The sequence below is a fragment of the Trichosurus vulpecula genome, chromosome 7 (genome assembly GCF_011100635.1).
Source record: "Trichosurus vulpecula isolate mTriVul1 chromosome 7, mTriVul1.pri, whole genome shotgun sequence".
In the NCBI taxonomy this organism is placed as follows: domain Eukaryota; kingdom Metazoa; phylum Chordata; class Mammalia; order Diprotodontia; family Phalangeridae; genus Trichosurus; species Trichosurus vulpecula.
The window spans coordinates 90,330,651-90,356,103 of NC_050579.1; the positions used below are offsets into that span (position 1 = coordinate 90,330,651).

General features: G+C 37.7%; 1 long non-coding RNA gene across 1 annotated transcript in view; it reads right to left on the reverse strand.

The window, feature by feature from the left end:
- Window positions 1-6,034, reverse strand: part of LOC118856007 — a 29,695-nt gene extending 23,661 nt beyond the window's left edge. Inside the window, exons 1-2 of the long non-coding RNA XR_005010828.1 lie at window positions 5,954-6,034; window positions 5,781-5,852 (exon numbers count right to left, since the gene is read on the reverse strand). This is a non-coding gene — a long non-coding RNA (uncharacterized LOC118856007). The remainder of the gene's footprint in view (window positions 1-5,780; window positions 5,853-5,953) is intronic.
- Between the last annotated feature and the right edge of the window lie 19,419 nt (window positions 6,035-25,453).

Consider the following 25,453-nt stretch of genomic DNA (forward strand, 5'->3'; position numbering starts at 1 on the left):
CTAGATGACCTCTTACATCCATTCTAATGCTAAATCTATGATCATATGACTTTGCCCAGTTTCCCACAGGCAATAAGTAGCTGTGTCAAGATTGAAATCCAGACACTTCAACTCTATACTCAGCATTCTTTTCCATGACATTATTAAGGGAAACCTAGTACTGGATTGAAAGCATTCACTGATGGTCCCTGAAGTTCTAAACCAAAGGTCAAAATAAAATTGTTTTTAATGAAAGCATCATGAACAAAGGAACAGATGTGATTTTTTTGGCAGTATGGTTGAAAGCTTAGTTCAATTTGTAACAGGAAAGAGAGAGTGATAGGACAGCATGTACAAGTCATGGAGACCATGTAAAGAATGCGAAATTCTGAATAAGTCGGGGGCGGTGGGGCAGAGAAAGAAAATCCTGTTTAGAGGGAACTGGTGCTATGAGAGAACATTTACCACCAACGAGTCATAGGGGAATCCAGTCAAAAAAAAAGATGATTCAGGTAGATACCAGATTGAAGTATTTCTCCATCAAGAGAGGAAGTTGTTCCCTGGGATCTATTTTAGAATACTAATACAAACAAGTAAGGATCTATCCAAAACAAAATATCCCCACATAATCCGAGATCAAATGTATCAAAACCAATCCAAGATAAAATGAAGAACTCTAGCCTCCTATGTCATGTGATCACATTGAATCCAAGACTTCCTGTGGCCATGTTGAAGTGGCTTAGTCCTGCTTCACCTTAGTCCTCTTCTTGTCAGTTAGACCAACTCCTTCTTTGACCAGATAAGTTTGTATTTCTAAACTGTCCCAGAACTCCAATGTTGCCTTGATTTGGGAGGAAGCAAGATGTGATATTTCTTGGTTCCAAATTGGCCCAGTACTCAACAGAATATAATTTAATCTTACTTCCATTTCCCATTCTCCATGTCTTACATAGCTCTGGTAGGAAATATAATTTCAAAGACCCTTGATAGAATCTATTCTTAATTATTCAAGGCTACTTATCAAAGTGGGAAAAGACCCTGATTGCAGTGGCTGGAATGCCAGCAGAGGTCACTAGCTGTTTCTCTGCTTCCAGTGTTTCTAGAGGTGAATTCCCAAGCTGACAGGATTTCAAAGAACAAATGGACCCAGTTGTTCATGTCTCTCCACAGCCTCAGAGGGATTCAGAGAGAGAGATGTAAGCAGTATATGGTGACAGGGAAGAACTAGATGGAATTCAATCACCCAAATCACTTAGTCATATGTGCTAGAGACCTTCTGAAGGGAGAGATGAGTCATAGAAATCCCTAAACTGCCTAACTGACCCCTTTTGTATAACATTGTGGAAGAGACTGTGAGGCTGTTTAAGGACAGAATAATAATGTTTACTATTGTGAGGCACAGGGCCTGGGAAATCTCACCCTAAACAACAGTAGCAGAGCAGTAGAGAAAGGTTGAAAATCAGCGCAGAAGATGGAGAAAAGTAGCAGAAGACAGAGCTTAAGCCAATGACAGCTATGGCAGTGATCCAAGCTCAGTAGCAGCAGATGTGGGGTAGAGGAAAGAAGTGACAGAATCCCTAGAGCACACCACACCGACGAACAGGAGGAATTTCCAGTCAAGACGTAAGCCAGTGAGAGTCTTCCAGAATCTGTTTATTTCCCCATCAATTCCACAGTCTATAGAAAATTCTACCCATAATTATATAAAGTACTGAGACTGAATCCATTGTTTAATGTTTTTCTATTTTTTAAAAACCTTATGCCATTTTAATTAAATAATTTGCCTTATAATTTGTGATTTCTGCCTGTTCTTTTGATAGAAAATACATAGTATGGGTATATGAGTCAAATATTAACTATGTACATGGTCATAATGAACCCAATAATGATGCCATTCCAGAATTTAATGGGATGTTTGTTAAATTTGCCCAATTCTGTTCTTCCTAGCTCCCACCAGATATATTGGCCCTTTAACTACTAATTCATTCTCCCATCTGAAGGTGGGAAAAAGAATGAAAGGAGTTAAATCCCAGGGCTGCCTGCCAATTTTATTACTTGTTACAGGCTCTGAGAACAGGTTCTCTTGAGAAGGTGGTTGAAGCTGATGATTAAAATGAACTTTGCGGATTATTTGTGTATTTCTTTTATCCATGCTACCTCTGTTCACCATTAGCACAGGAAATTAAGAGATCATCTGCTATAAAAAGATCCAAATGGAGACTAGTAAACAGTATAAAGGAAAATCAACAGTGTATTAAGCACTATTGAAGAAAGGAAAACAGAAAGATATAAAGCCTTGAAAGTCGACAGAGAGAGGAAGGAAAAACAATGAACACTGGTGACAGGAGAATGAGTAACAGGGAAATAAAGAGGAAGAAAGGGGCCTGTAGAAACAGACAAGAAAACAAGTCATCTAAAGAAAAAAAAACAATAAAAACAACATTCTTAATATGGAAGTATAAAATTCCTACTTTTGTTAAGCCAAGAAACACAAATTGAAAAATATAATTTAGTTTATTAGAGAACATTTAAGAAAAATATTTGAATTGTTTTTCTACTTTAAGAGAAATGTTTACAGCATCAAGATGGACTGTGAAATATAGAGAAAGACTGGAGAAAATTCAATGGGAATGCAAAGGAGTATACCTTTTTCTCAGCTGTAAATGGCACCTTCACAAAAATTGACCATATACTGGGGCATAAAAACCTCACAACCAAATGCTGGAAAACAGAAGTAATAAATGCATCTTTTAAGGTCACGATGCAATAAAAATTGCATTCAATAAAGGACGGTAGAAAGATAGATTAAAAATTAACTGGAAAATAAATAATCTAACCCTAAAAAATGAATGGGTCATAAAACAAACCATAGAAACAGTCAATAATTTCATTAAAGAGAATGACAATGTGAGACAACATACCAAAATTTGGGATGCAGCCAAAGCAGCACTTAGGAGAAAATGTATTTCTCTAAACTCTTATATCAATAAAAAAGAAAGAGCACAGATCAGTGAATTGAGCATGAGACTAATAAAGACTAGCAAAAAAACAAATTAAAAATCCCCAATTAAGCACCAAATTAGAAATCCTGAAAATCAAAGGAGAGATTATTGAATTGAAAGTAAGAAAACTGATTGAACTAATAAATAAAAGTAGGAGTTGGTTTTATGAAAAAAAAATATAATGAATCATTGGTTAATTTGTTTTTTAAAAAGAAAGAAGAAAACCAAATTACTGGTATCAAAAATGGAAAGAGTGAATTCATCACCAATGAAGATGATATGAAAGCAATTATTAGGAGCTATTGTGCCCAATCATAGCCAATAAATCTAAGAATTTAAGAGAAGTGGATGAATATTTACAAAAATATAAATTGCCCAGAGGAACATAAGATAAAATAGAATAGGCAAATAACCATATCTTAGAAAAGGAAATTGAACTAGCCACCAATGTGCTTCCTAAGAAAAAATCCCCAGGACCAGAAGGATTTACATGTGAATTCTACTAAACATTTAAAGGACAATTAATTCTAATACCATATAAACTATTTGGGGAAATAGGCAAAGAAGGAGTCCTACCAAGTTCCTTTTATGACACAAATATGGTGCTGATAACCTTAACAAGGAAAAACAAAAAGTGAGAAAGAAAACCATATTACAAATTTCCTTAATGAATATTGATACAAAATTTTTAAATAAAATACTATCATTATAATAAAATATCATAAATAAAAACTGGCAATAAGGAAACAAACTCACTATTTATAGACAATATGGTGATATATCTAGAGAATCAACTAAAACCTAGTTAAAATAATTAACAACTTTATCAAAGTTAGAGGATATAAAATAAGCCTGAATAAATAATCAGCATTTATATAGACTATTAACAAGACTGAACAGGAAGAGACAAAACACAAATTCCATTTAAAATAAATGCAGAGAATACAAAATACTTGGAAGTATACCTGCCCAGACAAACCTAGTAACTATATGAACACAATTACAAAATTCTTCACACAAATAAAGTCAAACCTAAACAATTGGATAGATGTCAATTGCTCATGGGTAGGCCAAGCCAACATAATAAAAATGACAATTCTAACTAAATTAATTTACTTATTCAGTGCCATACCAATTGAACTATTTAAAAAAAATGTTTCACAGAGCTACAAAAAATAACGACAAAATTCATCTGGAAGGACAAAATATCAAGAACCAATAGAAAAAAAAATGTAAAGGAAGGTGATTCAGCAGTACCAGATCTCAAACTGTATTACAAAGTGATGATCATCAAAATAATCTGGTACTGGCTAAGAAATAGATTGGTGGACCAGGGGTATAGATTAAGTATGAATTAAACAGTAGTAAATGATGACAGCAATCTAGTATTTGATAAATGCAAAGATCCCCTCCCCCCAATCTAGAGATGGCTACCATTAGACACAATTAGGTGTGGATAGATAGATAGATAGATAGATAGATAGATAGATAGATAGATACACACACATGAACACACATATGTATTTCTATATGTATGCGTGGGTGTTTGTGTAAAGTTATTTTATACATGCTTCTATTTATCAGTTCTTTCTATGGATACAGATAGTATCTTTCTTTATATGTCCTTTACAGTTAATTTGGGTATTTATAATAGACAAATAATTTATTCACTCAAAGTCATTCTTAAAACAATATTGCTGTTAATGTATACAATGTTCTCTTCATTCTGCTCCTTTCGCTCTTCATTGTTTCATGCAAGTGTTTCCATGTTTTTCTAAAATCACTGAGCTCATCATTTGTTATAGTACAGTGGAATTCCATCACAATCACATACTACAACTTGTTTAACCATGCCCCAATTGCAATTCTTTTTTGTGGTAGCGGAGAATTGGAAATTGTGGGGATGTTTATCAATTGGGGAATGACTGAAAAGTGAAGTGAGCAGAACCAGGAGAACAATATATACAGTAACAACAATACTGCACAATGATCAACTACAAATGACTTAGTTATTCTTAGGAATACAATGATCCAAAACAATTCTGAAGGACTTATGATGAAAAAGGCTATCCACTTCCAGAGAAAGAACTGCAGGAATCTGTATATATATCAAAGCGTACCTTTTTTACTTTATTCTTATTGGATATTTTGTCTATTTTCTTTTGCAACATGGCTGATATAGAAATATGTTTTGCATGACTACACATATATAATCTATATTAAGCTTCTTGCATTCTCAAAAAGGGGAGAGAGAAGGGAGGGAGAGAATAAACACTGTTTTGCGTGTAATTCAGAAAATTTAAAAAAATAAAGAGAAAGTAAGCCATTGCTAATAAATGAAAGAAAAGAGGAGAGAGAGACAGAGCCAGAGAGAAAGAAACCAAGACAGAGACAGAGAGACAAAGAGAGAGACCCAGAAAGAGAGAGACCAAGAGTCAGAGGACACATAAAGATACACAGAAAAACAGAGACAGACACAAACAGAAACAGACAAATTAACAGAGACTGATATAAAGAGTGTATTTGTATACACATATAAAAATATGCAGTTAAGATTTCCAAGAAACAGAACAGGTAATGCTGTAAGTTGTACAGTCTAAAAAGTAAAAGTTATATGTGAAATATAGTGAAACATGTATATGTGTACACATATGTGAGTATATGAATGTTGATATGTTCATAAAGCTTTAGAACTGGAAGAGATTTTAGATGTTATACCAGGATTTTCAGAAGATTGATTTTTAGGACTATATGATATACAATAGTCAATAACTTAATGGGGATTTATTAAGCACTTACCATGCACTAGAGATGCAAAAATGAAGACAAAAATCTTCTTACCCCACCACTTCTGAAGGAGTTTTCGTGTTCCTTTGGGGGAAAGAGGGAGACACAAAATGTAAAAAAGGTTAATAGCATATACAAAGTAAGACAGTAATTTCAAAAAGGAAAGAGTGCTGACATTAGTGTACCTGAGGTAGTGGGATAATCAAGAAAGACCACATGCAAGAGGTTGCAGCTGAATTGTGCTTTGAAGCAAGCTAGGGATTCCACAAGGCACAAGTGCAGAGGGAGTGCATTTCAGGCCTGGAGTGCCACTTGTACCAAGTGGACATGGGAGATGGAATGTCATGTGAGGTGAACAGCCACTAGACCAGTATGATGGAACTAAGAATGTAAGAAAGGGATAAAATAAATTAAGACTGGAAAGGTAGATGTGAGTTGTGAAGGTTTAAAATTTCAAAAGGAAGAATTCCTATCTTATTCTACATTGATCAATCAAAAAGCATTTATTGGCCACTTCCTAACATTCCAAGTACTGTACTAAACACTGGGGATATGAATTATGTTTGGGGGTGGAGCCAAGATGGCGGCAGGAAAGCAGGGACTAGCTTAAGCTCCCCCCCAAATCCCTCCAAACATCTGTAAAAAAAAATGGCTCTGAACAAATTCTAGAGCTGCGGAACCCATGAAATAGCAGAGGGAAACAGATCTCCAGCCCAGGAGAGCCTGGATGGTTGCCAGGAAGGGTCTATCACATGGTGCTGAGATTAGAGGGTAGTCCGGCAGTGGGCCATGCCAGGACAGACCAGACCCAGAGTCACCCATCCAGAAGAGCCCTTGGGGCCCATGAAACATTGAGCTGTGGCAGATACCAGACTTCTCAACCCACAAACACCAAAAAGCAGGTTAGGGGGAAACTGCAAGATCAAGTTCAGAGCAGTCTGGCCTCCAGCTCTGGGGGTGGAGGGGGTTGTGCAGTGGTGGTGGTAGCAGCACCAGGAAGCTCCTGAGGCTGCCTCCAGAGCACCAGTGTCAGCAGCTTCCCCAGTCCCTGGCTCACACAGTGGGAGGAATCTAGCAGCATATCAAAGCGGGAATGCAAGGAGCACTTTGTGGGGACAAAGGTAGATTCTCTTGCTGTGCCCTGCTTGGATCTGAATTGTGGTCCTGGTTGGCAGTTCTTGGGGGAGGAGGAGCGCTGCTATAACAGAGCCTGGGGCAATGCTGGAGTAGAAGTAGCTCTGAAAACAGCAGTGCTTGGACCCTAAAGCTTGGGACAAAGTACTCTGTATTCTACAAGCAGCCATACCATGACAAAAAGCTCAAGGGTCAGCGAAAATGAACTCAGATTCAAATGCAGACTCAAACTCAAACTTTAGATTCCTTTTTGGTGACAAAGAAGATCAAATCATACAGCCAGAAGAAGTCAACAAAGTCAAAGCAACTACACCAAAAGCCTCCAAAAAAAACATGAATTGGTCTCAGGCCATGGAAGAGCTCAAAAAGGATTTGGAAAAGCAAGTACGAGAAGTAGAGGAAAAATTGGGAAGAGAAATGAGAGTGGTGCAAGAAAACCATGAAAAACAAGTCAATAACTTGCTAAAGGAGACCCAAAAAAAGATACTGAAGAAAATAACACCTTACAGAATAAACTAAGCCAAATGTCAAAAGAGCTCCAAAAAGCCAATGAGGAGAAGAATGCCTTGAAAGGCAGAATTACCCAAATGGAAAAGGAGGTCCAAAAGACCACTGAAGAAAACACCACCTTAAAAATTAGATTGGAGCAAGTGGAAGCTAGTGATTTTATGAGAAACCAAGATATTATAAAACAGAACCAAAGGAATGAAAAAAAAATGGGAGACAATGTGAAATATCTCATTGGAAAAACCACTGACTTGGAAAATAGATCTAGGAGAAATAATTTAAAAATTATTGGTCTACCTGAATGCCATGATCAAAAAAAAGAGCCTAGACATCATCTTTCAAGAAATTACCAAGGAAAAGTGCCCTGATATTCTAGAACCAGAGGGTAAAATAGAAATTGAAAGAATCCACTGATCACCTCTTGAAAAAGATCCCAAAAAGAAAACTCCTAGGAATATTGTCACCAAAGTCTAGAGTTTCCAGGTCAAGGAGAAAATACTGAAAGCAGCCAGAAAGAAACAATTTGAATATTGTGAAAACCCAATTAGAATAACACAAGATCTAGCAGCTTCTACATTAAGGGATCAAAGGGCTTGGAATGTGATATTCCAGAGGTCAATGGAGCTAGGATTAAAACCAAGAATTACCTACCCAGCAAAACTGAGTATAATGCTCCAAGGCAAAATATGGATTTTCAATAAAATAGAGGACTTTCAAGCTTTCTCAATGAAAAAACCAGAGCTGAATAGAAAATTTGACTTTCAAATACAAGAATCAAGAGAAACATGAAAAGGTAAACAAGAAGGAGAAATCATAAGGGACTTACTAAAGTAGAACCGTTTTGTTTACATTCCTACATGGAAAGATGATGTGTGTAATTCAGAAGACCTTTCTCAGTATTAGGATAGTTGAAGGGAATATAGACAGAGGGCACAGGATAAGTTGAATATGAAGGGATGATATCTAAAAAAAATGAAATAAATTTAAGGGGTGAGAGAGGAATATATTGAGAGAGGGAGAAAGGGAGAGATAGAGCGGGGTAAATTATTTCACATAAAAGTGGCAAGAAAAAGCAGTTCTGTTGGAAGGGAAGAGGGGCAGGTGAGGGGGAATGCGCAAATCTTACTCTCATCAGATTCAAATTGAGGAAGAAATAACATACACACTCAATTGGGTATCTTACTCCACAGGAAAGTAAGGGGAAGGGAATAAAAAAAGTGGGGATGATAGAAGGGAGGGAAGATAGGAGGATGAGGTAATCAAAAGCAAACAAATTTGAAAAGGGACAGGGGCAAGGGAGAAAATTGAATAAAGGGGGACAGGATAGGATGGAAGGAAATATAGTTAGCCTTTCACAACATGAGCATTGTGGAAGTGTTTTGCATAATGATACATGTGTGATCTATGTTGAATTGCTTGCCTTCCTAGGGAGGGTGGGTGGGAAGGGAAGAGGGGAGAGAATTTGGGACTCGAAGTTTTAAAAGCAGATGCTTAAAAAAATTATTTTTTTGCATGTGGCTGGGAAATAAGATATATAGGGAAAGGGGCACAGGAATCTATCCTGCCCTACAAGAAAGTAAGGGGAAAGGGGATGAGAAGTGGGGAAGTGGGGTGAAAGAGGGGAGGGCTGACCAGGGAATGAAGCAATCACAATATATGCCATCTTGGAATGGCGGGAGGGTAGAAATGGGGAGAAAATTTGTAACTCAAAATCTTGTGGAAATCAATTTTGAAAACTAAAATATTAAATAAAATATATACAGAAAAAAAGATTAAAAAGAACACTGGGAATACAAAGAAAGGTAAAAATAGTCACTGACCTCAAGGAGTTTATATTCTAATATGGAAGCTAACAGATAAATAGATAGATATGGATAGGATATTGGTATGTAGAAAGTAACCAAGGAGGGAAGAGGAGGGGTTGGGTAGGGAGGAGAATGAAAGTGAAGGAGGGGGGATCTGTCAACTCTTTCACCTAAATGTGGCCATTAAAATGATCTGTCTCACATAGTATTAATATTTTCATACTACAGTTAAGTAAAATATTCAAGTAAGACATGACACACAAAATAGTAGTGCCCAGTCAGTCTGAGAATGGCGAATAGGATTTCCTTTTACTTTAATGTTCTGCATTATCATTTCTATTACCTTAGGGGGATGTTAGACAGTTAGCTTTGCAAGTGGGGTTGTTTTGTTTGTTTGTTGGATTAGGGGACAAACTATAGGTGGCTATGCTCTCCATCTGATGTAGTTAGCTAAGTATGGGGAAAGAATGGTTTAATAGAAAGTCCAATTTAAGAAATGTGTTGGAGAGAGAGCTTAGAGATCTCTGCTATGGTGTTGCCAGCTGTATGACTAGAAGAAAAACTCGGAACAGAGAGGCCACCTGTAGGTTTGCTCAGTTCCTCTTAATATTAATTCATATTTACACTGTGCACTCATGAGGAGTCAGCAGTGCAAGCATTTTATCCCCACTTTAAAAATGAGTGGATAGAAGTTCAGAGAATATGTATCAGTTCAGCTTCTAATTTTCTAAGCAATATAGAGGACAGACAATGTCACATGCACATGTGTGAATGACTTCCCTTCCATGAATCTAAATGAGTAAGTCCAGTCCCAATATTCTAACAACTTAATGATAAGCTAAACTGGAATAGAATAATCAAACTGGACCAGCATTTATTGATGAGAAACTTAAAGTTTTTAGTTATGCACCTACATTGTACCAGTCACTTGTTAGAACTATGAATTCTAAGCCAACATAGAGAAGTTCTTATCCTCAAAGTTTAAATTTTGCTGAGGAGATATATGGTAAGCACATGGATAGGTAAGTTATGAAATATATACAAAGTCAGCACAAATAAATGCGGAAGAGGAGAAGTAAGAATTGGTAGAATCAGGAAAGGCTTCATACTGTAATCGATACTTGAGCTGAGCCTTGAACATAATGAGAGATTTTAAGAGGTAGAGGTAAGGAAGGAATAGCAACATGTTTTTTGTTTGTTTGTTTGTTTCTAATTAGGAAAACACACTGTAGGTGACTAGGCCCTGAATCTGGTTTAGTTAGATTGATCATGGTGGAAAAACATTGTATAGTACAAAGTTCAGGCTCCCCTTGTTCGTATGACCTTAGGCCAGTCATTCACCTCTTCTAGAATGGCTAGAGCAGAAATATAGTTGTTGCAAATCAATGCAAATCTGACACCTCTTTAAAAAAATAAAAAATTAAACCTACTTGTGGGCTATCTTCTCTCTAGGGTTTCTGCTTCCCTCTGTTCTATCTGGCAGACCTCTCTTGCCCTGCCTCTTCCATCAGTAACATGTTATTATAAGGGCAGTAATCCAGGGCTAGCTTTTTACTATAGAAAAGAGATATGAGAAGGACCCTCTTTGGTTGAGTTAAAAGAGCCCTGGGCCCCAGATCTTGTGAATCCCCTTGGTTGGATTAGATCACTTCTGAGGTCCTTTCCAAATCTCAGATTCTATACCCTAAACCATTGTCGGTTTATAAATTCTCCCTCTCAATCTATGAAATCTGTCTGATTTGTTTCTTGTATTGTTTTTACTTCATTAGTTAACAATCTGAATTGTGGAGACCTTTCCTGTTGTTTGCCACAGCTCTGTTTCCCCCTGGATGCCAAAGTGTGTGTGTGTGTGTGTGTGTGTGTGTATTTGGGGAAGCACAGGGTATCTCTTTGTCAGGTGAAGAGAAAGAGTGAAAATAGTCTGTAGTCTGCTGTCATCTGAAATCTGATCCTTTCCATCAATGCTTATTACATCCTTTAAATTTCCCATCCAGAGATGCCAAACTAGTTACAACTCTGCTTGCATTATTCTTGCCAACATGGATACTATCTTGTTGTTTTCTTATCACTCACTTTTTCTTTACCTTCCTTTTACCAAAGAGCTGAGACCACTGGAAACCCCAAATCAGAGTTTAGCCACAAGAGTGATGAAGACATGCCCCAAAAGTTGTTAGAACATAAACATGAATTCATGGATACAGTGAATTGAATTTAAACCAGGGTAATGACCAGTTAGCAGAAATTATTCCTCCAGGACCACCCAGCTGGTTGCTGATCTTGAGCCTTAAGCTGATATTCTTCGTATGCTTCTGATCATGGACTATGTGTCACAAAGTGAATAATTACAACAAACTTCCGTTTAGTACATGACTATTTTAAAAGATGAGCACCACTTCTAAAACAATTCTAAAAAGGTTTAGTCATGCTGTATGAACCAAGAAAATCACCTGTTATATGTCTTGAACAGTTACATAATCAAAAATTAAACTTAAAAAAAAATTTTCACTTCTATATTTTATGGCATGGTGGCTAACTATAAGCAAAAGGATGAAATATATTTTTCTGGGTATTTCCAATAAAAGGGCAAATTATCAGAAACTCACCCTAATTAGCTATGGCATTCCTTAGGTATATGCAAATATGGCTAGACACACATAAGAGAAGCCTCTCAGTTTGTGCCCCAGAGAAAGGAAATGGGAGGGAAGCTTGAAATATCAATAAACCAAGTGCCTTTGAGTTTGAGAAAGTTCTTCTCAAACTAGGAAAAGTTATTTCACTTTCCTTGGAAAGGGGAAAGATAGTTTATATAGTAGATTAACAACCCTTTCTTTTGTTCTCCTTGAATTCACAAGTAGAAAAGGGGAAGATGACTTAAAAACTGAACAATGAAATTGACCTGCTCCTTCACCTTGTAAGTTTCCATGCCACATTTACCACTTTTGCCAAACTAATCCATGAATCACAGATGCTGGTCATCATCATACATAGCACATTCATCTCCAGTGTCATCATTCATACTGGACAATGAATAGTGCCATTTGTCTCCAAATATGGACCTCAAAGGACACACATCAGCCTCATACTAATTCCTAAGACCTCATCAGCCTCGGTTGTTGATCATTCTACTGAAAAGCAGGAAATCACACAGCCTGGGAAACTTGGGAAAATTTGTAGACACATAAAGCAATCTTTTAGGTTCAGGGGTTTTCTGGTCAAAGCTAATTTTTTTTTCTTTCCTCCTCCAAACCACTTTAGATTCTCATATTCAACAGCAAATCAGTCCAGCTAATATAAAAGCCATTTTCTTTCATTCCTTTCTCTTATTTCCATTCAGCACTACCCTTACCCCACCCCCAGTCCCCTTCAATCTGCAGTGCTCGCCTCCGGTGTCTCAATAGTAGCTAGGACTGTGTCTTAATGAAAAAAGATGGATAAAATATTACCATAACCTCAGAAGCTGGAGTAAAGCCCTTATTAGAATTCGGGACCTGCAGCTGGAACTTTCAGCATGGGGTGGGAGATAAAGTTAACTATTGTTAGCTCACAAGTGGTTCAGACTTCCTGGCAACTGCAGTGAATTACTCAGCCCTTTATGTAGGCCTTCAGAAACAGGCCACTGTTTCACAACAAAAAAGGCATTCAGGCAGGAAAAGATGGCCTCCCCGGGCTCTAGAAAGCTAGCTTTAAGGCAGTGAATGGACACTGCTGCCTCCCAAGTGAATGACCACTGTGGGAAAGGGTGATGATGTCAGCATGAATATATTTCCAGTGTTTTTGTCTTCCCAGATCTCTCTACCTCTTGGGCTGTTGCCTGGTCCTCTGACTATTTTTCTATGTCCTTCTCTCTCTCTCTCTCTCTCTCTCTTCCTCCCTCCCTTTCTCCATCCTTCTCTCTCTCTCTCTCTCTCTCTCTCTCTCTCTCCTTCTCACTTTCTCTTTTTATCTCCCTTTCTTTCTCTCCATTCTGCTTTTCTGAACCTATTATCATCAATCATCATCATCATTATTTTAGATGTGAGAACTCAAATCACTACCATGGCAATGTTACTTTTTTAAAAAGTTTCTTTTTCATCAAAAACAAGAGGAAATGGAAAAATAGAACAAGATTGAAAGAGTGTATGGGGGTGGGGGGGAGGTGGTTCAGTTGAGAACCTCCTCGTATTGGTTGGGAAAGAACAGCCTGAGAGGAGGGAATGACAAGGAAGAACGGGGGAGGGGGAGGGGAGGTGTGGCTTTTGAGAAACAAATTTGTAATCCTTCACACTGGAAACTCCTGAAAGGAGCTGCCCTTCTCATGGTTTCTAGGAGCAAAAGAATAACATTTTTGACTAAGGCTTCACCAGCAACACAGCCTTGCTTTTGAAAATGTACCCAATTACCAAGTTTGTAGGATGCTTTGAAAGCTTTATCTGGTTTTTAAAATAAAATGGAAAACAAAACTAAAAAAAAAAGAAGAAGAGAACAAGGAAGAAAGGAAAAGACTTCTTCTAAATGTATTTGGCCTGTGGCAGAGCCAGAGTGTTAAACAAGTTGACATATTTCTGGAATGGCCCATGTCCTTAGGTTCCCTTGTGTCAAGCACATGCAATAATAAAGGTTAAGATATGAGATTTGTCAAGCAGGAGCTGTATAATCAATGATAAATAGACATATTGACTCCTTTATTTTCTTCACTCTAAGCTCCCTGGAAATTCTCTGTACCAAAATAAATGAATTATTTCTTTGAAATGTTTTAAGTACATTTTGTAGTTATGTAGGCAATAAATGCTCCTTTAAAAGCTTTTCCTGGAAAAATTGGTAAAATTCTTCCCACCCATATAAGTTTAAGAGTTGGGACTTTTGAGCCTGGCCATTTAGAAACATATGTGCCTGACTTCGTCACTGATCTGTTCCTCTAAAGCCCTAGCCATACTCAATGTATACAGTTTCGACTGTATGATTGGGACATGTCTACTTCTTTTGTTTCTTTATTCTCTCACGGTTACAACTTACCACACATTTGCTGAGTATCTATTTTGTTCTTTGCAGAGCCTTTGGTATGGGATGCATACAAATGTTCTTGAGAGACTTAGAATCTAGTTAAAGGACTTTCTAGGCTAGTGACTTGAGAAATATAATCAGTAAGTACAAAGTAAAGAGTAATGGGAGAAAATGGACAATGAAGGTCCAGTCAGTCCTAAGAGCATTTCGGGGGGGGGGGGCAGTGCTCGGATGCTACCATCCAATGTAGGATATTTGGGGAGAATGTTTCTGAAAAATATGACATGATGTATAAAGTAGGACCTGCAGTCCTACCCCTCTCCCTCCACTATTTATAACATACGTAAGAATTCTGAGACTATTTCTTTGGTACTTATGTCTGGGTGAAGAAAAACCTTGTAATTGATTACTTAGCTAGAACTCAGTGTGCGTACAAAAGGCTCCAACTGAGGAATTCAACCTTTCTTTCTTGCCTTCCTGCTGGCCACAAGGTATAAGGCTGATTCTTTGAGCTTTGCCAGGATGAGAGTGAAACTGCCCTTCCCTTCACTAGAGAAGCTTGTGAGTGTAAAGTCTGCTTGGCAAGTCTTTGTCGGGGTTGGGGATGTCTCCTGTCTTCTTCTCATTGGTACAGGGCCATGTAAGATCTCAAAAGCTCAGAAGGACAAACAATAGTCCTTTAGGAGAGACAGAGAAGGAGCCAAACCTGAGGAGAAACGACCAATTCGCTTGAACTAGTCTAGCAGTGAAACTGCTTAGTAGCCAAAATACTCTGCCCTTCAAGCAATAGAGAGAGAGTCATCCAAATGGCTAGGCCTCACCTGGTGAATGTTTAGAAGCAACCACTTGAAACTGAGCCCACTCTCCCTAGAGACTGAGGAGGTAAAAGGGAGATGTATTTGGATGTGTATTCTTGCTATATTTTCTCAATAAATATCCCTTTGTAAAAGGTAATTGATGTTAGTTGGTTCTCAATAACAAGGAGGAGATATCAATGGCTTAAAATGGTGGTAGGGCCCTAATCCCTAGTATCAGTGATATTGAGAAGATATTAACTGGCAAATGATATTAGGCCAATAATCACTGATGGAAAACACAATGAAATGGGGGTTTAAGTTGATAATACTAAAAGAATCCCACTGTCCCTCTGGGGTACCCTGAGGGGGAAATAGAGAAATCTTCCAGTATGTGCAGAGGTTAGGAAAGTCTAGAGTCTACCTAGAAAAGTACTATAATTTGAAGGATAACTGTCCAAGGGTTGTACAGTTGATCAGTAATATGTAGTTAGGACTAGCTAGGTGGGGCAGTGCATAAAGCACTTGGCCTGGAGTTAGGAAGACATGAGTTCAAATTTGGCCTCAGACACTTAGTAGTTATGTGACCCTGCACAAGTCACTTAATGCTGTCTTCCTCAGTTCCCCATCTGTAACATGAGTTGGACAAAGAAATGGCAAACCACTCCAGTGTCTTTGCCCCACAAAAAAAACACAACAACATCCAACAACCCCACCTAAAAAAATATGGAGTCACAAAGAGTCAGACACAACTAAATCGACTACTCAACAACAATTAAGTTAAATCAGAAAGACTTCCTGGAGTTGGCGAGCTTTAAGATGTCTTAAAAGAGGTGATAGGCATGAACTAACAGAAAACAACATCTCCTTTATAGGATCATAATGTCTCTAGTGCTAGAATTAATTGTCTTTTTTAAGCCTCTAACATACCTAGTACAGCCAGCTATATGCAAGAGGTGCTCAGTAAATGCTTATCAATCCAATGACTTGTTGATGAAGCGCCATAATGTTTGCAAAGCACTTTAAGTGTATTATCTCATTTACTGCTCACAACACCACAATGAAGCAGGTGCTATTATTTTTTTCACATTTTACAAATGAGGGAACTGGGGCTGAGAGAAGTTAATGTCTTGCCCAGAGTAACAACAGCTAGCAATTATGTGAGGTAGGATTTGAACTCATGTCCTGCTGGCTTCAAGTCCAGAGGTCTAACTTCAGCGCCACCTAGCTGCTACATAAATATAGTTTCAAGCAGGCATCTTTTAATGTCAGTCCTGGTTGTGATGGCTACTTGTGGCCTCTTCTCTAATTTAGAGAACAAAAGCAGAACTCTCTTTTACAAAATCATGATGTTCTCCAGTGCATAATATCTCAGTGCCTCTCTGGGGAGTGTGGCATGTGTCCTGGGAGTAAGATAGTATCACTGGTGGGTAACTCAAAGAAGGTAGGTCTCCCAATCAGACTTCTTAAGTGTATTTTTCAAAGACAGGTAGAGGTGTCAGCAAATACCCCTAAAATGTTTGCCCAAAGTTTTAGATTCTGCCCTTGACACCTCATAGATTAACAAATGTTTGATGAACTGATTTTTTTTTAATTTTAAAAAGAAAGTCTGGTGAGACAATTCACAACCAAATCAAATCCATGAAAAACATTGAACAGAGCAAGATTGAAACTGACCCTTACTTTTTTTGCATATGTGGTTTGAGGTGGGGGCAGCCAGGTGGTACAGAGGATAAAGCATTGGGCCTGGACTCAAGAAGACTCCTCTATATGAGTTCAAATCTGGCCTCATACACTTCCTAGCTATGTGACCCTGGGCAAGTTACCTAACCCTGTTTGCCTCAGTTTCCTCAACCATAAAATAGCTGGAGAAGGAAATGACAAATCACTTTAGTATCTTTGCTAAGAAAACCCCAAATAAGGCCACAAAGAGTCAGACTCAACTGAATAACAACAGGGTTTCTCTCAAACTATTCTTAGCTGCTTAGGAACCCATCTGGGTATAGATATTGTGACAGTGTTCCTAGTTAGAGGATCGGAATTGTCACCATGCAGAGAACTGGAACTTAATGGGATAGGATGCAAAAAAAAGCAAATAATAAGCATCAATGAGGAGAAGAGCCAGAAACTTTTCCTAGTATTAGTACACCGTCTCTCAGCTCTGAGCAGTTTCTCTGGCTGTCCCCTATGCCTGGAATACTCTCCCTCCTCTACTCCAACTGCTGATGTTCCTCATTTCTTTTAGGTACCAACTAAAATCCCATCTTCTACAGAAAGTCTTATCTAATTCCTCAATCCTAATGTCTTCCGTCTGTTAATTATTTCCTATATATCCTGTGTATAGCTTGCTTTGTGTATATCTGTTTACGTGTCATCTCCTCCATTAGATTGTAAGCAACTTGAGCTCAGTCATTCTTTTTCCTCTATTTGCATCCTTAGTGTTTAGCACAGGGCTGAGAACATAGTAGGTGCTTTATAAATGTTGACTGATTGATAGCATGGGTTGTGTCATGGAAAGGGGGAACAAAAACGCTCAGAAGAGAAAAATGGGTCTGGGGGTATAAAACAGTGCAATTGCAGACAGTTAGTGATAGTGTTTAGAGGACAAAAATTACCTAACCGGTCTCCCCTTCTGGTACCAATAATCTTTGGTTACTGAATCTCCCAATTGGTCAATCCCGATAGACCTATTCTTCAGAATAAATAACTGATGGAAATGACAAATTTCAATAAAAGATTAGTGAAAACAAAAAAAAATATCTTTCCCATTCAAGTACATGGACCCCCTGAAGGTTGAGAACCTTTGCCTGAGTCCAAACCCCCTAGTTTGTAGTTAAAGAAACAAGCTCAAATAGTTTAAGTGAAAAGGAGAAAGGGAGTATGCTTTTGTTAAGCCCGTACTGCATACCAGTTATCAGGCTAAGCATTTTACAAATATTATCTCATTTGAGCTTCACAACAACCCTGTGAGGTAGGTGCATCCTTATCCCCACTTTATGCTTGAGGAAACTAAGGCAGACAGAGGTTTAGTGATTTGCCTGGAGTAACATAGCTAATACTGTCAGAGGTAGGATTTAAACCCTCGTCTTCTTGACTCCATGTCCAGTTGTTAAACTGTGCAGTACAGCCACACTGGGAAGGTTGGGGTGGGGTGAGGGAAACCATTAAATAATGTAAGATCCCTGACCTAATGAAGATCAAAGTCTAGTAAATTCTAACTATGTCTCCCTTGTTCTGGACTTCAACTGATTTTTTTTGCCTACATGCAGGACTTTATGTTTATTTCTATCGCAGTTGATTTTTTTAAAAATCAGATTCTATGATTCATATCATTGTTTTATGCTTCAGGTTGACATTGCACTGAGTAACTTATGAAGTTGTTTCCAAATCTGGCATTCTGGGATTAAGGGACACTCCAAACTTCAAAGCTGACCCAATTGATTATGGTGGCAAAGGGCTTAGCATCAGCAGCCTCCTATCTACACCTGTCAGCAATACCATCCTTATCCCCCAGAACATACCTTCCTAGGTAGGGGTCTTTTCATGCTGGGAAGATTAAAAAAAAAGTTGATTCCCTCACAGAGGAGGTAGAGGACTCTGTAGTAGGAAGCAGCAAAACATACAGGAAAAGGAGAAAAGATAGCAGCAGCCACATTTAACCTCAGTCCCTCTAAGAACATAACTGCCTTTGCAGAAGTGTCTGGCCCAAGTCTGAGAAACTGTTGTGTAATTATAGCCTTACTTCTTTCTATAATGGGGCTTGAAATGTGCTGGGAAACCAATACTGGAAAATTAGTTAAAACTAAAGACTAAAACCGATCTTGTCAGTATGAGGACAGACATATGTGCTTTGTTTGGCATCTGTTTCAACAAAGTGTCTGGGGATTTGTGTTTTCATATAAAAACAAACAAAAATCAGTATTTATTTGAATACGGGGCAGAGGGTGGAGAAGAGTTGCTTTTGCTTTTCAATTCTTAGCACTCTGTTTTTCTACCTTATTGGGACGGTACAGGATTTTAGTAATCTCCAGTCCTATTGTGCCACTTAAACCCCATATCTTCAGATACATACCAAGAATTTCTACTTGGATCTATGCCATTACTTGCGAATCAACATGTCTCAAACTGAGCTCATGTTTCCCTCCCTTCCTCCTCTAAAATTCTCTGTTAATGGTACGACCATTTTCTCACTTACTTTGCCCACACACTAGGAAGTCAAACCTACTTCACAAGATTGTTGGAAAAAAAACACTCAGGAAATTATAAACTATTTCAAATGGGAGCTATTTTTGCTATTATTATTTATTTAATTTTATGGGTGAATTCTATTTTATAAAAAATCTCACTCAAAAAATTTCAAACCGAGAAACCAAATTATTTGTCTTCGTGAAGAAATCTTCACTTCACAAAATAGCATAGTCTCCCTCTCTTTCTATTTATCCCTTCCTCTCCATTTCCTACTGCTATCCTAATTTTTCAAGTTCTCTCTCACTTCACACAGGATTACTGCAGCATCTGGCTACCTTGCCTCCCAGTCTTATACTCCTTCTCTAATCTACCCTGCATCTTTCTCTTTGAGGGGCAGAGGAAGGGCCTTGGAATTCTCTTTGTATGCTCCACTGCAACTACTTTTGTAGTGACTGTGCAGTAGGTGCCTAACAAATACTTGCTGACATTGACTGATTTTCATGTGTCAAAGAACTTGTCAGCCTCTAAGAACGCACTATTCTAGAGAATATGCTGCCTTAGGAGAGTTATTCTAGCTACTGCCTCTCACAACCAGTTACATGGGAATATCTCCTCTCAAAATCTTTGGAGACTATCATTTAGGCATATCTTCTAATTCTTGTTCCTTCCTTAGGTTATATACAGAACTCACTGCCACTTGGAGTATTCAACACATTAGCAAATGTGTATAACCTGTATAAGATACACCCACCCTCTGAGTTAACATGATTAGCCCTACCTATTAACCAGACCTATATGCAGTGCAATCAAGCAACTTAATGACTGAGTCTGAAATGAGAAGAAATCCCTTAGGTACTGTGGTCACAAGGTACTCAGGATTCATCAGTTATCCTAGCATAGTCAGGATCAAAATAGGAAAGTCAGCCTGAAAAGCTAAAAAGAGATGGAGTTCGGTATAAAAGAGTCAAAAATCTTATAGAGCAGAAGCGATCTAGTTGTATCACAGCAATGGGATCTATTCTTCATTTGCAACTTCCTTGTTGAGTATAACTCTAAACAATTATACTAAAAACAAGATTTGCTCCCCTTTCACTGAGCGAGAGATGTGGGTTGTCTAAAACCTACAGAGAGAAGCCTCCTGTAGATTTAATAAGGAGAAATAAGCCTCTTCCTTCCTCCTACTATTTGCAACAGCAGAAAATACACTTTGTGTAGAGGCAGCCTGCCTAAATTGTCCTCAAAGCAGGTTTGGTTGTGGTGGGGGAGGGAAAGAGTGGGGAATGGAGGGAACCGATTAAGGTCAACCAATCAACAAGAATTTATACATTTCATACATTTCTAAAAACACTCTCTTTGGGACCTCACAATGATTATATAAGGTGTGCAGACAGGTGCTATCATCACCATTTTACAGATAAGAAAAAAAAAATCTTAGAAAAAAGCCTTTAAAGAGGGTCTAGTTTGGTCCCAAGGCAGCTGCTTTTAGTGTATACCTTTTGTTTTCCCTCCTCTCCTCACAACACACAGAGATATGACCCAAACTCCCATATAGGTTTCATTCTGTCTGTTCACTAAGCCAAGCCAGAGTTTTCAGGATAAGATTCCAACAAGCCCCCCCCCCGCCATTTAAGAAAAAAAAAGGCTTCTGCCTTTCAGATCCAAGGAGAGTTATAAAGTCCTATGCCTCAGCATTAGACAGTGGAGCCATCCCCTCTAGTCCATCCCCAATCTAGCCCTGTCCCCATATAGCTCAATCAGGTTCAAGTGATTTGCACAGGATCGTATGACTAGTAGATGGGGAGATTCAAGGCTAGAGATGAATTCTGACACATAGTTCCATGATGCCCCTTCTATTTTATAACATTGCTGTTACCTTTTACAAATAGGTAGATCTCTTGATCTCTCTGGCCTTCCATTTTCTCACCTGCAAAATGACAGGGTTGAAATAATCTATAATACTTTCCTAAGCCATCTTTAAGGGGATCACAATCATTAGCAACAACTTAAATTTCAAAGAGTCATGATTTTACTGCTCATGGTACTTCCTCCACTAATGGAGCTTTTCCCTCCGTACCCAGAGAGGAAGTCATTACATATTGCTGTGATCAAAAATGTAATCATCTATTTTTTTCCTTCAAATCTCAGCTAAAATCCAACTTTCTGCAAGAAGGCTTTCTTAGTCCCAGTTGGTGCTGATGTCTTCTCTCTGAGATCACCTCCAATTTGCCCTGCATATATCTTCTTTGTACATAGTCGTTTCCATGTCATCCCCCATTAAATTACAAGTTCCTTGAGGGCAGGGATAGGTTTTTGCATATCCTCTATGTTTAATTGAGTGACTGGTGCACAGTAGGCACTTTAAAATATGCTTGATGACTAACTTAACTAGGTTCCTGAATCCCACCCTATGAAGGAGCATAGGCTGCTTCTGAGTCTTAGTCTTTATGACTTCTTGAACTCCTGGCTCTTCATCTGTTTTTGATCACAGGTTCCCAATTAACTTCTAATTCTGTACAGCACTGAATTAACATGGCCATCCTGATCCCAGTACCACTTGAGCACTTCTGCTTTGCTGTCAGTCATACCATGGTGCTAAAGAGACCAACAGAAACCAATGACTTTCAGAATTCCAGCAATACCAGCAGACTTGAACCATTTTATCCAGAATGTAATGTGTGCACATGTTCCTTGAAATCAACTACTCTCTTTGGTTTGATTCCTCGTTTGCCATTCTCCCCATCAAATATTCTAAGAGAGTTTAAAATGACTAAGAAATCTCTAAAAAGTTGGAGTGCCTGCTTTTTTATTTGTTTATGTAACATAAACATGGATACCTATAACCTAATGGAATTTCTCCTAAAATCATGAAAAGGTTTGTCTTTTGCCTTTTTGGAAGGGCAGGGGGAAGTAGGAAAAAAAAACTCAAAACCCTTTACTTTCCTTCCTTTTTTATAAGGATGATATGAGCAAAAATAAAGCACACAGAATCCAGCAAAAATTTGGTCAATTCATTTTTTCCCAATGAGTTCATCATTTTGCCATTGACTTGCAAATGGTCAGTCATGACAACCTGTCCTAAATATCCCAGAATGAGAAATTCAGTCCATATCTCGTAAGGTCTGCATCAGTGATAGCTGAGTAACCCAATCACCTTTTAAAGATAAAAGAATATACCGCTGATAAAACTGCAAATTGCCAGAGCTCAAAAGAAGGTATAAAAAGATAGAATATTATACTAACCAAGGGACAAACTGAGATATCCAAGTTTTAAAGGTAGGAAGCAGATTTGAAAGGTGCTCTTTATACCAACTAATATAAAATCAGTGTAAAGAAAAGGGTTGAGAACATGAGGCAATTTGCTCTAAGCTTGACACTTCCTAAGCCTCTCTTGTTCTTCTCATAGAATTGGTTACTTAGTCCTTTAAGGTGTCCATGATGCTATGACCCTATGAACTGAAATATAAGAATTATCCACAGGGCTCATTTTTTACTGCATGAGACAAATGTGTCATCTTTTATTCCAATATAAAGAAAGTTTTACTGCTGCGCGTAATGATCCAAATCCTGTAAAAGAGTAAAATAGTCATTTAAATTAACAGAAAGACTCTCTCCCTTTCTCAAGCCTTATGTGCCTCACCATTATCCATTTTTGTGTGTGTTATCTATGGTATAGAGTGAAAAAGTTTCAATAAATAATCTTGCACATGATTGAAAGTTACCAATCATTTTTTCCTGACATTTATACTGTAGGGGTTGGGACAGAGAAAAAGGCAATTGTCTTCAGGAATATGACTTCTAGAATGTTCACTCTGGGGGAACTTTGAATGTATTGAAATGTACAGCATGGAGAAACTTTTATAAAAATCCAGGCAATTGATAATAACCGGACACATCGATGTTTCACTTGATAATTTACAAAAGGACTTTTCTCACAAAACCTATGAAGCCGGCCTGGCAGTGTTTATTTTATTATTCTCATTTGACAGATTGGGAAACTGAGGCTTAGAGAGGCAGCCTAGTATTAAAGACAACGCTATATCAGAAAGAGCTCAATTAATGTACCATAGCAGAAAGAGCCTCCAAAATATTTTTTCCCTTGAATAAACTATTCAAGGTTGTTGCTTTTTTTTTCTACTTCAGGAAGCATCATTGCCAAAAACAACAACAACATTTTGCCACCTGGTTCCCAAACTTGTAGTGATTAACCTCTTTCTGCTTAGTTAGGATGGTCCAGTATACCTAATATATAGTCTGTTACCATGTCCACATTCAAGGTCTTGGCAGCTTTGCAATCCCTGTTAGAATTTGCATGAAGACAAGAGATTAACACTATGATGAAGCAAACAATAGAACAAAATATTTATGCAAATGAGATATACACTAAGGCAGGGGTTAATGAAATTTAAAATATATGTATTTTCATGACTATTTTAATATAACTGATTTGCTTTATAATCCTACATAATTTATTTTATGCCTTTAAAAACATTATTTTGAGGAGAATATGGGCTTCAGTAGACTGTCAAAGGGGTTCATGGCACAGAAAGAAGAAAAAAAAGATTAAGAACCCCTGAGGTAAAGTGTTTACCAGGATAATAATAAAAAAAATAGATAGACTTTATATAGCATTTTAATGTTTGCAAAACACTTTGCACATGTTATCTCATTTGATCCTCACAAGTCTATGAGATAAGAGCTATTATTATTCCTATTCTGTAGGTAAGGAAAGGGAGAGGCATAGACACTTGCCCAAGGTCACAAAGCTAAGAAGTTCATGAGACAAGATTTGAACTCAAGTCTTCCTAAGGTCTTCAATGTCCTGAATGCTATCTATTGCACCACTTAGCTACTGTCATAAGAGAAGGTATAATAGACGATATCTTAGATGGACTTACAACTAAAAAGGATAATGGGACTCTCCAAATGTTGCTGTTCATAATTGACACTACACTAATTAACACAAGGTCCCTGAACACAAAAACAAAGCCTCCTTAGTGGAATCCACAGTAAGGTAAAAGATATTGGTTGGCTATCCACACTGGAAAAATAAAGTGCAGATAGAGCCCAGTCTGTGACATACATCTTAGAAGGGTAAATGCCCACTTGGATTACCCCTTGTCTAGTATGCTATAGTGAGTATTCCTTGAATGTATATATTGGACTAGCTTGAATTTAAGGTCCATTCCTCTTCTTAAATTCTGTAAACCATTGATTTCAAATATTATATATATTCAAGTTCAAGTATTATATATGTGTTTGAGCACCTGTATTTATATATACACATATATCATATATGTATACCTTTATTATTTTTGGCATATATATACGCACATACATATAGATACACACATATATAACTTGAAATTCTTATCCAAGTTAGATTTTTCATGTATAAAGATAGATAGATAGAAAAATGCATATAGGCATATGTGACTATATAGACATAGACAGATGTAGATACAAGAGTAACTATAGATATCTTTTCTGCCATGTGCATTTTTGTAACTTAAGTATGTCTAATCATTGATGTTTTCACACTTATATGTTGCTAGTCATTTCTCTTTACCACAAAAACAAATAGTAATAATAATATTTATAAAGCGTGTTAAGATTTTCAAAAGCACTTTATACACCTTATCTCATTTAATCCTTACAACAACCCTGAGAGGCAAGGGCTATTATTACTCTCTTTTTACAGAGGAACAATAGAGGTAGAGAGAGAGGCTAAGGTAGGTAGGGTCACACAACTACTGTCTGAGACCCCACTTGAACTCCAAATCTTACTGACTTCAGATCCAACACATACATAAACAAGTCTACGGATAGAAAAAGAGGTGTATATATGAAACAATGGGCCTCTATCCTGTAGAATTTGGTTTTTTAAGCATATATTCAATTAAAACAATATTTCCCATGCTACTTTGATTTTCTATGTCCTCTTTCTACCTTCCTTCTATATTTTTGTGCATTTTAATGCTTTATTGATGTTCTTTTCTTTCTTTGTCATTACTATTACAACCTACCCATTATTTCTGTACAACTCCCTACCCCTCCCCCCTCTTTTTTGTAACCCATAAATAGCTACACAAAGTAAATTCACACTTTGGCTTTTACTGAAGATATATGTCTCACTCTATACCTCTTGGCCATCCTTTACTTGACTGCCAGGAAGCATATATTCTTCTAAGGCATGCTTAAATTATTCTTCTTGGGGTAAAAAAAATGATTCTGAAGTTGAGTTGGAGGCTATAACAGTATTAATCCTATGGGAGAAGGG